The sequence below is a fragment of the Ascaphus truei genome, chromosome 2 (genome assembly GCF_040206685.1).
Source record: "Ascaphus truei isolate aAscTru1 chromosome 2, aAscTru1.hap1, whole genome shotgun sequence".
NCBI lineage: Eukaryota > Metazoa > Chordata > Amphibia > Anura > Ascaphidae > Ascaphus > Ascaphus truei.
Genome location: NC_134484.1, coordinates 404,284,172 through 404,299,423, shown reverse-complemented (window position 1 = coordinate 404,299,423; position 15,252 = coordinate 404,284,172).

The window sequence follows — 15,252 nt, the reverse complement described above, 5'->3', positions numbered from 1 at the left end:
TTTTTTTTTTTTTATATCACTAAAAATCCGAGCGATCACTTGTAATCCGTGGTCGGATTTTTAAGAATCAAAACTTGGGAGGAGTAGTTCCTTGTTAGTAGTATCTCCAGTTGCATATACTGTATATCCCCTTAAACCTCCCTCCAAATAAGTTAGGGAGAGATGGTTGTGCTGAAAAAGGAGCACACCTGAGGTGAAAGAGAGACATGGGTGGAAGAGAGTCATGCGGGGGGGGTTGGGGAGGGGGGAAGAGAGACATGAGGGGGGTGGATAGAGAGACATAGGAGGGGGTGACGAGAGAGGGACATGAGGGGGTAAGCAGACAAAACAGGTCAAGAGAGTGAGAAAGATGTGAAGGGGAAGGAAAAAACGATACTGGGGAGATCATTATGATAGTTAAAGAGAGAATGAAGACAGGAAGAGGAAAATAAGAAAAAGACAGGTGGAGAGAGGGATACATTTGGGATTAAATAAAGAGAATGGCATGAATGGAATAATAAGATATACTGAGACATGGGAGCGTTGAGAAAACAGACGGGGAAAGAAAAGCTTTGGGAGGAAGGAAAAAGACATCAGGGGTAAAAGGGAGAAATGCATGAGGAGAGGACAGATGGAAAGAGTGATATTGGGCCGGCTTGAAGGCAGTCCCGCTCTGACAGAGGCCCCGCGCTCTGCCACACAACAGTTACATTGATTGCGAGCGCGGGGCCTCCATCTGGCTTCTCTCTGGCATCACCTCATCTTTGCGACGTCTCAGCGTCACGTTGTCATGACAACGTGATGCCGCGACTTCATATGATGCCGCGACGTTGCTAAAATGAGGAGATACCTGGGCAGGTAAGTGGCACCAAGCCGACTCTGATATGAACGGTGTAGGGTTGGGCAATATAGAGAGGGTATAGTAATGCCACAGTGATAAATATGGACGATAATTTGATACTTCCCATTTTTTATTACCGCGGTATTACTGTGTGCTGGGGTCACAGGTGTGTGAAGCTGCAGCATGTCACAGAGTTTCTAGTCACACGCCCCCTCAATTCTGTTCACTTCTGCAGAGGAGCGGGGATGGAGCTAGCAGAGTGGGGGCAGAGCTAGCAGAGTGGGGGCAGAGCCATCAGAGGAGTGGGACGGAGCATGCAGAGGAGTGGGGGTGGAGCTGGAAGAGGAGTGGGGGCAGAGCTAGCAGAGTGGGGGCAGAGCTAGCAGAGTGGGGGCAGAGCCAGCAGAGGAGTGGGGGTGGAGCCAGCAGAGGAGTGGGGGTGGAGCCAGCAGAGGAGTGGGGTGGAGCTGGAAAAGGAGTGGGGTGGAGCCAGCAGAGGAATGGGGGTGGAGCCAGCAGAGGAGTGGGGGTGGAGCCAGCAGAGGAGTGGGCGTGGAGCTGGAAGAGGAGTGGGGGCGGACCTGGCACAGAGGAGTGGGGGTGGAGCCAGCAGAGGAGTGGGGTGGAGCTGGAAAAGGAGTGGGGGTGGAGCCAGCAGAGGAGTGGGGGTGGAGCCAGCAGAGGAGTGGGGTGGAGCTGGAAAAGGAGTGGGGGTGGAGCCAGCAGAGGAGTGGGGGTGGAGCCAGCAGAGGAGTGGGCGTGGAGCTGGAAGAGGAGTGGGGGCGGACCTGGCACAGAGGAGTGGGGGTGGAGCCAGCAGAGGAGTGGGGGTGGAGCCAGCAGAGGAGTGGGGGTGGGGGTGGAGCAGGAAAAGGAGTGGAGGTGGAGCTGGAAGAGGAGTGGGGGCGGACCTGGCACAGAGGAGTGGGGGCGGAGCTGGCAGAGTAGCTGGGGCGGAGCAGCAGAGGAGCGGGGGCGGAGCAGCAGAGGAGCGGGGGCGGAGCAGCAGAGGAGCGGGGGCAGAGCTGACAGAGGAGCGGGGGCATAGGTCTGCACTGGCATTTTAGAGTATGTTTCTGAACTGCAACCCCTGTTTTAAAACAAATACCAGGACTTTATTATTGATCTTTGGTATGTTTGAATATCAAAAGGTTTTTGTTTGTTTTTTAACTGTGTGCTGCTAATTGACCAATTTGTAACAGGCTGATTTGTTGGGGAGGGGGGAGGGTCATGTGACTGCTTAGATGTATACAAGTAACACCACCCCCTGCATTGGCAGGGTCTGGATTGGCATTTTAAATTGTGTCTTTTAAGTGAGAATATATAGACTGTAGTTTGACTAGAGGCGACTGGGGACTGGAGTGACTGCAAACTCTTCTACACAAGGCAACAAACGGTGAGCTTCTCTGACCACACTATGACCCCATGCTTATTAGCCTGCACACTTAACCCCCACCCCTTTACAACTTATTTTACTGAAGCCTCTCCCAACACTGACTGCAGACAACTGCCCCCCCCCCATCAACCCTCACCCACTCAACCCACAGCAAACCCTGAATAGACCCTAGCATTGTAATGCAGCAAAACATTTGTCAAGGAAAAGGCACACTCCTGCTGTTTAGTCTCCACACACTCACTTGGCTCTCAACAGCTCCATGCAGCATACCAGCCTCTGTGATAATGAACCTGGTAAGTACCTTAACTTTGTTTTTTCTCGTGGCCTCATGGGAATGTTACTCCCTCTATCCACTAAAAACTCCTCCCTCCTGGCCTACACCCAATATCACCATACACCCTGGATTACTCAAACGCCTTGCACTATCTACTGAATGTTGGTGGAGAACTCTAAAAACCAGCACACCAACCACCGCTCACTCTAATGGCAAACATCACAAATTTACAACTTGCAAACAACTACTCAAATGTCTACTCATACTATTACTCTCTTTAGCAGGTGATATTGAACCTAACCCAGGCCCTCCCTTTTCAACTCTATCCCATACCCCTGAGAATTCCCCCTTTAAATTCCAAAAAGGTCTATCTGTCGCCCATATAAATATCCGGAGCCTGCTGCCCAAACTGGATGAACTAAGAGCATGGTGCCTTATGCATAAACCCAAAGCCATAGTTCTCACAGAAACATGGCTAACCCCTAAAACTCCCGATGCAAATATCGCCATTCAGGGATATTCCATTTCTAGTTGAGATAAGTCAAAGAGAGGAGGAGGGGGGTTATTTTATATTGCAGACACCTTACAATTTACACTGTTAAATTGCCCCCCAATCCCACCCTCTTTTGAAATCCTGGTTGGCAGAATCTGCCTCCCCTTTTCTAAGCCCGTCTTGGTTGCTGGCATCTACCGCCCTCCTAAAGCCCCTCTACAATCCCTGGCTGATATCACCCAGTTTCTTGGTTCCATTTCCTCTCTGAATGAGAAGAGTGAGCTGCTAGTTCTTAGGGAGTTCAACTTCAATTGGCTCGACCCTAAAAACCACAAAATCTAGATACAACTCAAGTCGCTTAACCTAAAGCAACTAATTTCCCAACCCACACGGACAAACCTGAAATCGCGCAACCATTCCTTGCTAGACTGGATTCTCTCCTCAAATCCCAGCAGAATCCAATCCTCTGGCATTCTTCCTGACATTTTCAGTGACCATGCAATAGTGTACTGTGAAAGGAAAATTAAACCACCCCAATCAAGCCCTAATGTCCTCCTCACTAGAACATTTAGAAACTTTAACCCACAACAGTTCTGGCTGACCTTACCAACTACCCTTGGCACAGAATCAACTTAATTCCCATCCCTGATTCTGCGCTCGACTACCGGTATTTTCAATCAGAGTTCTTAAAACTCTGTGATACCGATGCTCCACTACACAGTATAAGAGTACGGGGGCCCACCTTCCGTGGGTTATAACTGACCTTATAGCACTCTACCACTTCAGGGATGCCATGTGGAAAAGCTACAAAGTAACTGGCACTACCAAGGATCTCAATCACTACAGATGCCTGCGGAACATGTGCACAAGGCAAACAAGACATGCAAAAGCACAATATTCCTCTGACAATCTCCTCCAGAATACATCAAACCCAGCTAAATTCTGGAAGGTTATCAACAACATATTCCAGCCTTCTAATCATCAACAGCCAAGTAATATCACTAAGGGGGATATTACTCTGACAAACCCCACTGACATTGCAAATGCATTCAATGATTACTTTGTGGGGTGTGTTACTAACCTATTAGCGAAACGCAACACAAATCACCAATATTTATATCATCCTGGGAGTACCTCTATAGCCCCACCCCCTCCCAACATTGCCCACAATTTTAAATTTGTCCCAGTATCCGAAGAGGAGATTAAACAAGCGCTCCTCAAATTAAAACTAAGCAGCCAATGTGGACCTGACTTACTGCAATCTAAGTTCCTAAGACTTGGTGCCCCAGCCATTGCCAAACCAATTGCTTCCATAGTCAACTCTATTCTGTCTGCAAGCCATATCCCTAAGACCTGGAAAACTGCCAGAGTTGTCCCAATCTTCAAAAGTGGGGAAAAAAACACTGTCTCAAACTACAGGCCAATCTCTCTTCTCCCAATACTATCCAAAGTCATGGGAAAATGTGTTCACTCCCAATTAAGCAATTACTATACCAAGACAAATTTCCCTAGCCAATTCCAATCTGGCTTTCGCCCCATACACTCCACTGTAACTACCCTGCTAAAAGTTTGCAATGAAATCCAGTGTGGAATGGAACGGGGACAACTCACTGGTGCAATATTCCTATATTTTGCAAAGGCTTTGGATACTGTTGATCATGCTATCCCGCTTAACAAACTCCAGTGCTCTGGAATAGGGAAACATGCTTTAAACTGGTTTCATTCCTACCTATCAGATAGATCCCAACATGTGTCCATCTCAGGCTCTAACTCCAACCCCTTGGATATCATCTGTGGTGTCACGCAAGGCTCTGTTCTGTGGCCCCTACTCTTCTCAGTGTTCATCAATGATCTTCCTACAGTTTGTAAGGGAGCTTCAATACACATGTATGCAGGTGACACAATCTTATATGCACACAGCCATATCCTCTCCGACCTTGAAAACATACTTCAATCTGACTTTTAGTCTCGAAAATTGGATTTCCCAAAACAAACTGTTTTTAAACACTGACAAGACTAACAATGGTATTTGGGACCAAGACTACATTTTTAAAGCTTCCAGTGACTGAGCTCCAGATCAGAACCAACGATAACACCACCTTAACTTCTGTTACTAGTTTTAAATACTTGGGCATATGGTTTGACTCCCACTTAACATTCGGGATGCACATTGATACCCTGACATCCAAAACCTATGCCAAACTAGGGGTACTTTACAGGAACAAATCCTCCCTAAGTCTGCTGGTCAGAAAGCGTATCACACAGCAGATGCTAATGCCAATTATCGACTATGGGGACATAGTATACAGCTTGGCACCTCAAACCCACCTTAGCAAACTTGACACCCTCTACAATTCAATATTCCGTTTTGTTCTCCAATGCAACTACAACACACATCACTGAGAAATGCTCAAAGTACTAGATTGGTCATAACTTCAGTCTAGGCGCAAAGTACATTGTCACCGAAACCACTGGGATCACCAGCACAAAACAGGACAAAGTTGTTGAATAAAATGGGATTTACTCTGGCACGCCAGCAGACAAAACAAAATACAATACCAACTGGAGGCTCGGGGAGTAGACTTTAGCCTCACTAGGTGCAGGGGCCTGCTTCAAGAAGGCTTGCCCTGTTCGCTTCTCATCCAGCATATCAGAGGGCTGATCACAAAGCAGAGCCTCTGACGTATCTGCAGCTGGTCACTATAAAGATCCAAACTCCTTTACAGAATGTCTCTCAGTCACTCTGTCTCTCAGATAGTCCTCTCAGGGAATCTCCACACTCCTTCCCAGAGTGTCTCTCAGTCGGTCCTCTGAGGGAATCTCCATACTCCTTCCCAGAGTGTCTCTCAGATGCTCTCTGAAGGTAGATCTCATTCTCTGATCAGCAGCACCCCTTATATAGCCCTCTGTGGCTATCCTTTACATGGCAGGGTGCTGCTGAACAATCATAGCATGGATTAGATTGGTGCCACAACAGCCAGAGGGCGTGCTAAGAGCCCATCCCCATCCCCTAACCCTACCATCACATACATCTCTCCTGTCTTGCCTTCAAATACTTTCTGGGCAAGCTACCCGCCTATCTGAACAAGCTCCTCACCCTAACCACACGCAGCACTTATCATCAGAGATCTGACTCCAAAAGACTGTTCATGATCCCAAGGCTCAACAAAGAAGCTGGCCCCTCCTCCTCCTCCTCTTACTGTGCACCCCAAAACTGGAACAGTCTACCGGAGACTCTCACTGCCACCACCAGTTTAAGTTCTTTCAAAACTAAAGCTGTCTCACATTTTAATCTGGTCTGTAACTGCTACATACGCCTATAATATATATTATCTCTAACTGTGCATGCTATGTCTTGTATATAATGTATACCCTGTTCACTTATGTAACTGTATTTGTAACCATGTATTATTTGTCATCTTAACTCTATCCCCAGGGCATACTTGAAAACGAGGGGTAACTCTCAATGTATTACTTCCTGGTAAAATATTTTATAAATAAATAAGAGCTGGCAGAAGAGCAGAGACGGAGCTGGCAGGGGAGTGGGGGCAGAGCCGGCAGATGAGCGGGGGCAGAGCAGGCAGAGGAGCGGGGACAGAGCTGACAGAGGAGAGCTCTAATTGTTTCCAAAATCCTGTTTATGGGACTGAACACCTCCGACCAGAGTGCTAATGAGAGGGCAGTTCCATCAAATGCGTAGCATCGTCCCCTTTGGCCACAATCCCAAAAACAGTTTGGGGAAGTGTCACGGGAGAGCAGGTTCTACAACACCTTTTTATAACTGGGATCATTTGATTGAGCAAAACAAGATGGTAAAATAAATGGTAATTTATTTCTTATAAAAGACACACAACTCAAGATTAACACACTTACTGGGGATGGGGCTAACGAATAAATCCGTGACCGAAAAGAAATTCCTTCAGATCACCTTTTTAGAGCACTTTCCAATGACCGGTAGTTACTCACAAAAAGTCCTGGACATCTGTTACTTCGCTGCTGTTGGTGTGGCGCTTGGAATCTCCATGGAATCTGTGCTCCCCCTTGGCTGCAGGCCCTACTAAGCATTCAAGCCCTCATACACTAACCTGGACAGCATATCAGAGTGTGGGACTTCTCCTGCCAGCCAATCACCAATTTGCAGTATTGTAAAGCAGGGCGGGCACCTTTTCTCAGGTAGCAAGGGGGCATGGATTAACATGGCCCCTCCACCTCTTTACATACTGAGTCCACTCTCTGCTCAGGCTCCAGTCTGGATTTTGGGAAAAGGTGTTTGCTTGCCTTGTGTCAGGCCAGGATGCGGGTACTCAAGTATAACTGCAGTGCCCCTCCTGTTCTAACACATCGGCATCCCTGAGCCTTTCAAGTACGAACTTTGGACAGACACAGAGGCACCAAGCTTGGTCGCCAGCTGGGTTTTCCGGAATCCAGGACTTAGAAAGCGCTCAATATATATATATACATATTAAACTATACCCATTTAATAAAATATATTGTGTCTTGTTTTCTGTGTGCTGAAAGTTATGGGTTCCTGTTATGGTGTCAGGAATGGGGGGAGTGTATATTCCCTACAATCACGAGCCTTTTTTCTGGCACACATGAGAAAATAACTTTAAAACTTTTAGCCACTTTAAAAACCTGCTCAGCCTTATAACCTAGCTGGAGCAGCCCCATAACCCCTGTATGTGGGTACCTCTGCTATACTGGGGAGCCTCTGCTATACTAAGGACTCTATGTATACCTGCAGATATCTTTTAACACCTTCATACCCATTTACTTGTCTGGAAGATGCTGCAGCAGGGACTCTGGCAGTGAGTCGTAAGAACGTTTCCAGGGTCCGAGGTTGGCGGAGTAATGTGCTTAGCTGTATCCAAAGATATCACTCAATCTCCAGATACAACTGTTGGGGTATCCCATAACTCCGGAACCCCGCTACATAGACACATTCTGCAAAGACTTTCTCTGCCAAACCCACCCTGAAATTTACAGCCTAAAAATCTCCCGATCCCAGCAAAGGCAAAAATCACATAATTCTTTAATGTCGCAAAATTATTATAGTTGCAGCAATACATTTTTGACATCTGGGTCCCAGAGCTGACACTCTAAGACCCTAACACACGGGTCAGGGTTAACCAAGTGGGCTTAACCTTTATTATACGCCTGGTTAAGCCCTTCACCGTCACAGGAAGAGTGTTTGAACATCTTATTGAGCAGATCAGGGGTCAAGTTCCAGCAGTACAGAACTTTATCGCTATTTTCTTCAGTGGCCGAGTTGATGGAAACTGATGCCTCTGCTTTCCAAATCTCTTCCCAATCTGACAGCTCAGAGAGGTCCCCCAAATGACTTCCACATCTATTAATGTTGTTCAAATCTTTTTCAAGACATGGTGGGGAAAGGGATTGATATAGTACAGACGAGTCCTTTACCCAGCGGTGTAGACAAACAAGTCTCCTCAAAGGGAGTTTTGTTGCTGGATAGCTTATTGGTAAAGGGTCTCATCTGCATGTATTGAAACTATTTGGAGTTGAGGGGTCTGATTTAGTTCTTTAAAGTGGATGTAAAAGGTTTAATTTCGGAATTGATAAGGAGGTCTCTGACCCTAGAATTCCCTTGCGGTCAACCAGCTAAAGTTACCAATCTCACAACCCGGTTTAAATAGAGGGTTGTGGAATAATGGTAGCATGTTGGAATTAGAGGTTGTCAGACAATTACTTAAGACTCACCTTGTCCCATATTATTAGAGATTGATGGCTTGTAGGTAGAAGTCTATTGTTTGTTTCTCAGTGATGGTTGGGGAGCCAGGGAAGGGAGCAGATCGGTTGTGGTTGGAGTAAGCAATCTCAACCCATCTGATTAAGTTGGGGGAGGTATGCCACAATGTTAATTGTAACGTCTGCGCCGCTTGGTGATAACTATTAATGTGTGGAACTGCTGAATTTGGGTCTCATTAAAACATGAAGGCTGATTCTGGGGTTCTGTTTGTTCCAGATGAATCATGTTACAGATGTTAAAGATCTACGTCTTTAGGATTGTCTGGTATTGGGAGGGCCCTATATAAAGAATCTTGGGTAGAAGGGTAATTTCAACTGCAGCTAGTCACCCCAACCAGGAGATCGAATACCTAGACCACTTTCCAAGTCTTTTTTTCAAGGTCTTGTTGTACATGTAAGAGAAGTTGGTCTGGTAAAGGGTGTGGAACGCCCTTGTAAGTTAGACCCCCAGATAAGTCAGGTTCTCCTTCTGCCATGTGAATGAGAGCGAGAAGCTTGGCCACGTCCTGGGGTAAGTTAATATTCAGAGCTTCTGACTTGCTGTTGACTTTATTTAACATTTTACTGTAATACATTGTTTACTTACCTCCGGTGCACCTCTGTGTGAATTTCTTTTTAATTAAATGTACTGTTGGAGAATTGGCTGTGGGGAGGGTGTGTGTCCTACTGTACACAAAGGCTACAAGGGGAAAGCCCCCTTTTCATCATGTGTAATCATTGAAACTGATACTCTTTACCTTTACCGTTTTAAATGTACACATACACAGTTTCTACTATATTAGTTTTTTCCCGTTCATTCATGTTTTTTTCTATAGCTAAGGTTAACAAAGGCATCTTATCCCATGTACAATGACAAAAGGAGTGTAAAGATGTAACCTACAGTACACGACCCCTTTTGGATAAGCGAATTCCATGAAGTAGAATTGTGAGCACTCAGACTTATGTCAAGCCTTGTGTAATGATGCAATAAACTAAGTGAAAGAGTAGTAAAAAAACAAACAACAGAAGACACGTTTTGTCAAACAAAATATATTGAAATTCTCAAAAACAACACTTATTTACATAATGCGTTTAAGTAATAAGGCCACTAAATGCGTCACGCCCGTCACCAACATTAACATCAGGTTTCTCCTGCATGTCTGCCTTACCGTTTCCAAGTATGACTTGCTCTGTTAATTGCTGAAAATCATTTATTTACATACAGTTTTGCATATAGTTGTAGTTCTAGTAGCCATACAGTAAATGGAGAATTGTAGGTTTGTTGTGATACCTTTTAAGGGAGCAACATGAAGAGGTCTTCATAAATGAAACTATAGTGCAGGGCTCTTCACCCAGTTTTCCAAAGGGGCCGGATCAGTAAGTACCATATATATTTATATTAACCAAGTTTTAAAGTGAGTTTCAGTGTGAAGAAATTTGCACTTAGCTGCCTCAGCAACGGCAATGAAATTAGCAGGAGCATATAGTCCAAAGGCCATTTCCAAGGTCCTTTACCTCTCCGCCCACAGGCCACGTGCTGAATAGCCCTATAATGTATAGAACCTTTGAAACCTCCCAGGGTTCTTCTTTGAAACACTTGGAGAAGAAACGTATGAGTTTTATATACACCTATAATCCTCATTGGAAATGTGACACGGAGCCCAGGTGGCGTTCATTCTACAGCCGTTGTCACCACATATTGAGGAATTAATTATCCTCCCCACTGCCAGAAAGGTCTGAAACCCATTGCAAAGCAATGAGTAGCAGGCTACTCGGGACGTGAAAGGGTTAAAGAGACAATCCAAGCGGCACTTAAAAAACAAATACATTTTTTTCTGTTTTAATATATGCAGCCTTTGATGACCTTTATTGAAAACTAATTACCTAAGCTGCCGATCGGTTAATTATCCCGTGATCGATCAACAAATTTCCTGCTTCCCAGGGTTCACTAAACAGCTGCCTTTCTGTTTCAATCAATCCTTCAGTCAATGTAAGGCTGCATTAAAACCAGAGACATAACATAAAACACAGACAGAGCTCAGTTTTTAGCACATCTAGTGAGACTCATACACGGTACAGTGCCTAAATATATATGGAATAACTAATAAGTAAATGGTCTTTTAGTTTGACATTTTTGGCCAAAATTGTTGTAAGCCCCTGAGCCAACGCCAAGGCAGACCACATATCAGATATCACATATGTGGTCTGCCTTGGCGTTGGCTCAGGGGCTTACAACAATTTTGGCCAAAAATGTCAAACTAAAAGACCATTTACTTATTAGTTATTCCATATATATTTAGGCACTGTACCGTGTATGAGTCTCACTAGATGTGCTAAAAACTGAGCTCTGTCTGTGTTTTATGTTATGTCTCTGGTTTTAATGCAATTGCCAGCTCAGTAGCACTCTTCTGACACTCATATGCTTATATATATGTTGTGGGTATTTTGGGGGTTTAATTGGAGCTTGTTAGGTGTCCAGTAAGTTTTACAAATCTTGTCCAGCTAGTCATAGCTGATTGGAGGTTGGCAACCTCCTACTTAATTTAAGCTCACCCCCTCCCACATTTAAATGGTTATGGGCTCACTCCATAGCATCTTCCACTCAGGGGAACTTGCCTGCTTGCAGTTTGGCTGTGAGTGTTTTTTCCTGGCTGGATCCTGCTTCTCCTTCCATTCAGAAGCGTATGTGCAGAGCTCCCAGGCATTTGGTAAGGAATCGGCTTTATTCTTTCTTTATTTGTTATATTTTGTTGTGGATCTGTGGGGGAGTATACTGTGAGTATACTGGGAGTTTTATAGAGGGTTTTGGGTGCTTTTTCAGGATTAAAACCCGTTTTTGGTTTTCACCCAGGGGCTGCAGTGTTTTAACCCAGCATAGCTGGAGTTTTAGCTGGCTGGAAAACTGCAGTCTTACCCCCTCTCTCCTCCCTCACTACTGGAGGTTTTTACTGGTTGTTTAAACTTCCAATTTCACTCTTTTGTTTTCTTAAGCCTGATTCCTTTCTCACTTGCAATTGAGAGCTCTGTGTCTTTTCTATAAAGACTTGTAAAATTGTGGTGATTGCTTATTACAACAGAGAGAGAGTAACCAATAAGGGGAAAAAGATTTAAAACTGCAGCAGGTTTTTTAAAAGCTGCTGTTTTTTCCCCTTGCAGAGAGATCTCTTCTTAAAGAGACAGTTTCCTCTCTGTACCTCTCTCCCTAAGCAATACCCTCCCCTGACTTAGAGGCTTATTTGTTATCATGCCTGGAAAGGGGAATAGGACAAGTGCGGCAACGGGGGCGACGCCCGGATATAAAACACCAAAAACTGTTGCCCCTAGGAGCAACACTCTTAGTCACAGCCCTAGGCCTGGTCCTTCCAGTGCCCTGGCCACGCCTCCCCCAGCACCTGTTAGCAGCGTAACCCCTGCAGTCCCAGTTCCAACATGGGCGCATGTGGCAGTTGCAGGCGATGGCCCCAGCAACAACAATGTTGGGGCCACGCCCTGTCTGAGCAGGAAGCTTGGGGTGAGGTGCCCAATGTCTCCTGGCCTAAACATGGAGATATATGTGAGGGCTGTGGCTGATGTGGTGGGTCCCTCTGCTGTGGTGGCGGCCAGCAAAATGTATGGGAGGGGCATTTTCTTCCTCCGTACGCTGGCTGCCACTCACACCCTGGTGCAGAAAGGCATCAGTGTAGGGGGGAAATACATCCCTATAGAGCCCATGGAGGGGTTAGGCACAAAGGTCATTCTGTCAAATGTGCCCCCCTTCATCCCAGATAGCCTCATGAAGCCATACCTGCAAGCCCTGGGAGACATTAAGTCCCCCATAATAAAATTATCTTTGGGCTGTAGAGATAGGGCGCTGAGGCATGTGCTCTCATTTAGGCGGCAGGTACAACTGCTGCTGCCGGGGAGCACTGAATCTGTGGAGGGTTCTTTTGGGGTGCGCTACGAGGGCATAACATACACCGTGTACTATGGCACGGAGGGGGTAAGGTGCTATTTGTGCAAGGAGCTGGGGCATACTCGCAGGAGTTGCCTCAAAGGGAACAGAGGACCTATCCCAACTCCTACACCCACCCCTCCCTCTGCCAAGACACCCCGTACCGCTGTGCCCACCACAGCGGGGCCCTCAGGGGCCCAGGTCCATCCTGGGACCACAAGAGATGTCGCTGTCCCACCTGGAACAGTGACGTCTGTACCTCTCCCCAAAGAACAGAGGGAGAAGGAAAAGCCCTTGAGAGCCCAGGTCCCCCCTGGGACCACAGAAGATGTCACTGCTCCATCTCAAACAGTGGCATCTGAACCTCTCCCCCCAAAAAAGAGGGAGAAGAAAAGAGTCACCCCAGAACAGTCACCCTCTGTTGTCACTGTCCCCCCCCAAGAACACCTTACCCCCAATGTAAGCACCATACAGGGTGCGGGGGAGCAGGAGGAAGCTCCGGCTGGAGAGACAGTGGCACCCTCTTCTGGGGAAGCACCCCCCAGGAAGAAGCCTTTTAAAAACAAAAACAAGAGAGTGATTGAGGAGGGCGAGGAGGGTGAACCGTATTACGTTCACCCTCAGAAGTCTCCGAAGCGGAATGTAACAGCAATTCCGCACAGGGTGGCCCTGTCTGGCCCACTGGTTAGGATTAGCCAGTGTGAGCCGGAATCCATAAATATGCAGCCCCCCCCCCTCGAAGATCTGGAGGGAATACAAGGGGAAGAGGAGGTACCCGGCGTCCCTGGGGTGGAAGGTCAAAGTGCTCAACAACATGAGGCTTTGCCCCTAGAAATGGACGTTGGGAAGCCTTCCAACACTCCTCCCAGTTGGAGAACATCCCCCGGGGACTTGTGCTTCGGTGAACCTATCACACCGAAAGTAGCTGTCTTCGGAGACTCGGGGGTCGACCAGAATCTCCCTCCGGCTGTACCACCTTTGGGTAAAGCGCCTGAGGCCGAGTCAGGTTTTATGTCACCGGAAGGAGGGGATTGGCTAGGGCTGACCCCCATGGTTGAGGATTTAGAGGATGGAGCGGGGAAGGCAGGTGTAGGAGAGGAGGCTTTAGCGAGCAATTCAGGATACACTTGGAGGGTGTCTGACGTGAGCCCTCTTCGCAGAGAGTTTTGGTCTTTGTCAGAGATGACTGCCAAGCTGGACTCTCTCCTTGAGGTGCATGCTGAGGAGTGCCCTCCCGCGGTTGGCGAGTGCCCTCCAGCGGTTGGCGAGTGCCCTCCCGCGGTTGGCGAGTGCCCTCCCGCGGTTGGCGAGTGCCCTCCCGCGGTTGGCGAGTGCCCTCCCGCGGTTGGTGAGAACACCTGTGGCATCCCATTTATCCACACGGCGATAGAGGAGATTAGGAGGGCACTAGGTGCCTCTGTGGCCCCCGAGGACACTCGGGAGACCGCTGCCTCCATCATACCGCCTCCAGATACCCCTGAAGATTCTACCCAGGGGTTGGATGTGGAGGATATAGTGGACCCCCTCGTGGAAACACCAAAGAGGGGACCCACTCTAGGGCTGAGAAAGGCTCCCACAGAGAGGGGCGGGGGTCTTGAGTTTTTCAGCCAAGAGGAGCTTGGGGAGTTGGGGCTCAGTGAGGCATCCTCTGGCACCGCAGAGTCGGTGGGCTCCTTGAGCCCCGTTATCCCTGCCCAGGAGATAGATGAGTTCCTAGGAGATACCCTTCACAAGCAAGGAAAAAAGAAGGTGAAGTTGGCCCTCAAGAAGTGGAAGGATGCTTCGTTCATTCTCCACTCTCTTTTTGTATACACCAGGGCCAACCGCAAGGCCAGAATCTCAGGGTCTAATGAACATGTTCGTGCCCTAAAGTTCTACAAATTGATGCGAGAGCACGTAAAGGCTTCTCGGGGTATAGCACCCTGAGCGCCTGTGGGACGGAAAAACTCTTTGACTACCAATGGCTTTGAGCATCGGTACGCTTAACGTAAACAGCTGTAAGGACGGGTTGCGCAGGTTCCAGGTACTCTCCTTTTTACAGAAGGGAAAGTATTCTGTGAGTTTCCTGCAGGAAACCCATACCACTCCAGAGGCTGAAGCCAGCTGGCATCTGGAGTGGCGAGGCAAGGTCTTTTTCAGCCACCTCACTTCGACATCTTGTGGGGTGGTGACCCTGTTCTCTGAATCCTTTCAACCTGAGCTGCTGCTTGCCAAAACGGTTGTTCCAGGTCGCCTGTTGCATATCAGGGTCCGACACGAGGACTTCACGTTTAATTTCCTGAACGTGTATGCTCCTGCCACCGGACCCCTGAGAAGGCAGTTCTTCGTCAGAATGTCTGAATACCTGGAGACAGTCGACACGAACGAATACGTGGTGCTCGGGGGTGATTTTAACTGTACCCTCGAGGCTCGGAAAGACCGGAATGGTCCGGAGCCACACCCGTGTTCTGCGTCGGCCTTGCGGGAGGTCATCACCCGCTACTCCTTGGTAGACGTCTGGCGAGAACAACATCCTGAGGCATCCACTGAGTTCACACATGTTAGGGTGTTTAGGGGTGAACGGATGTCCTGGTCCCGGATAGACAGGCTG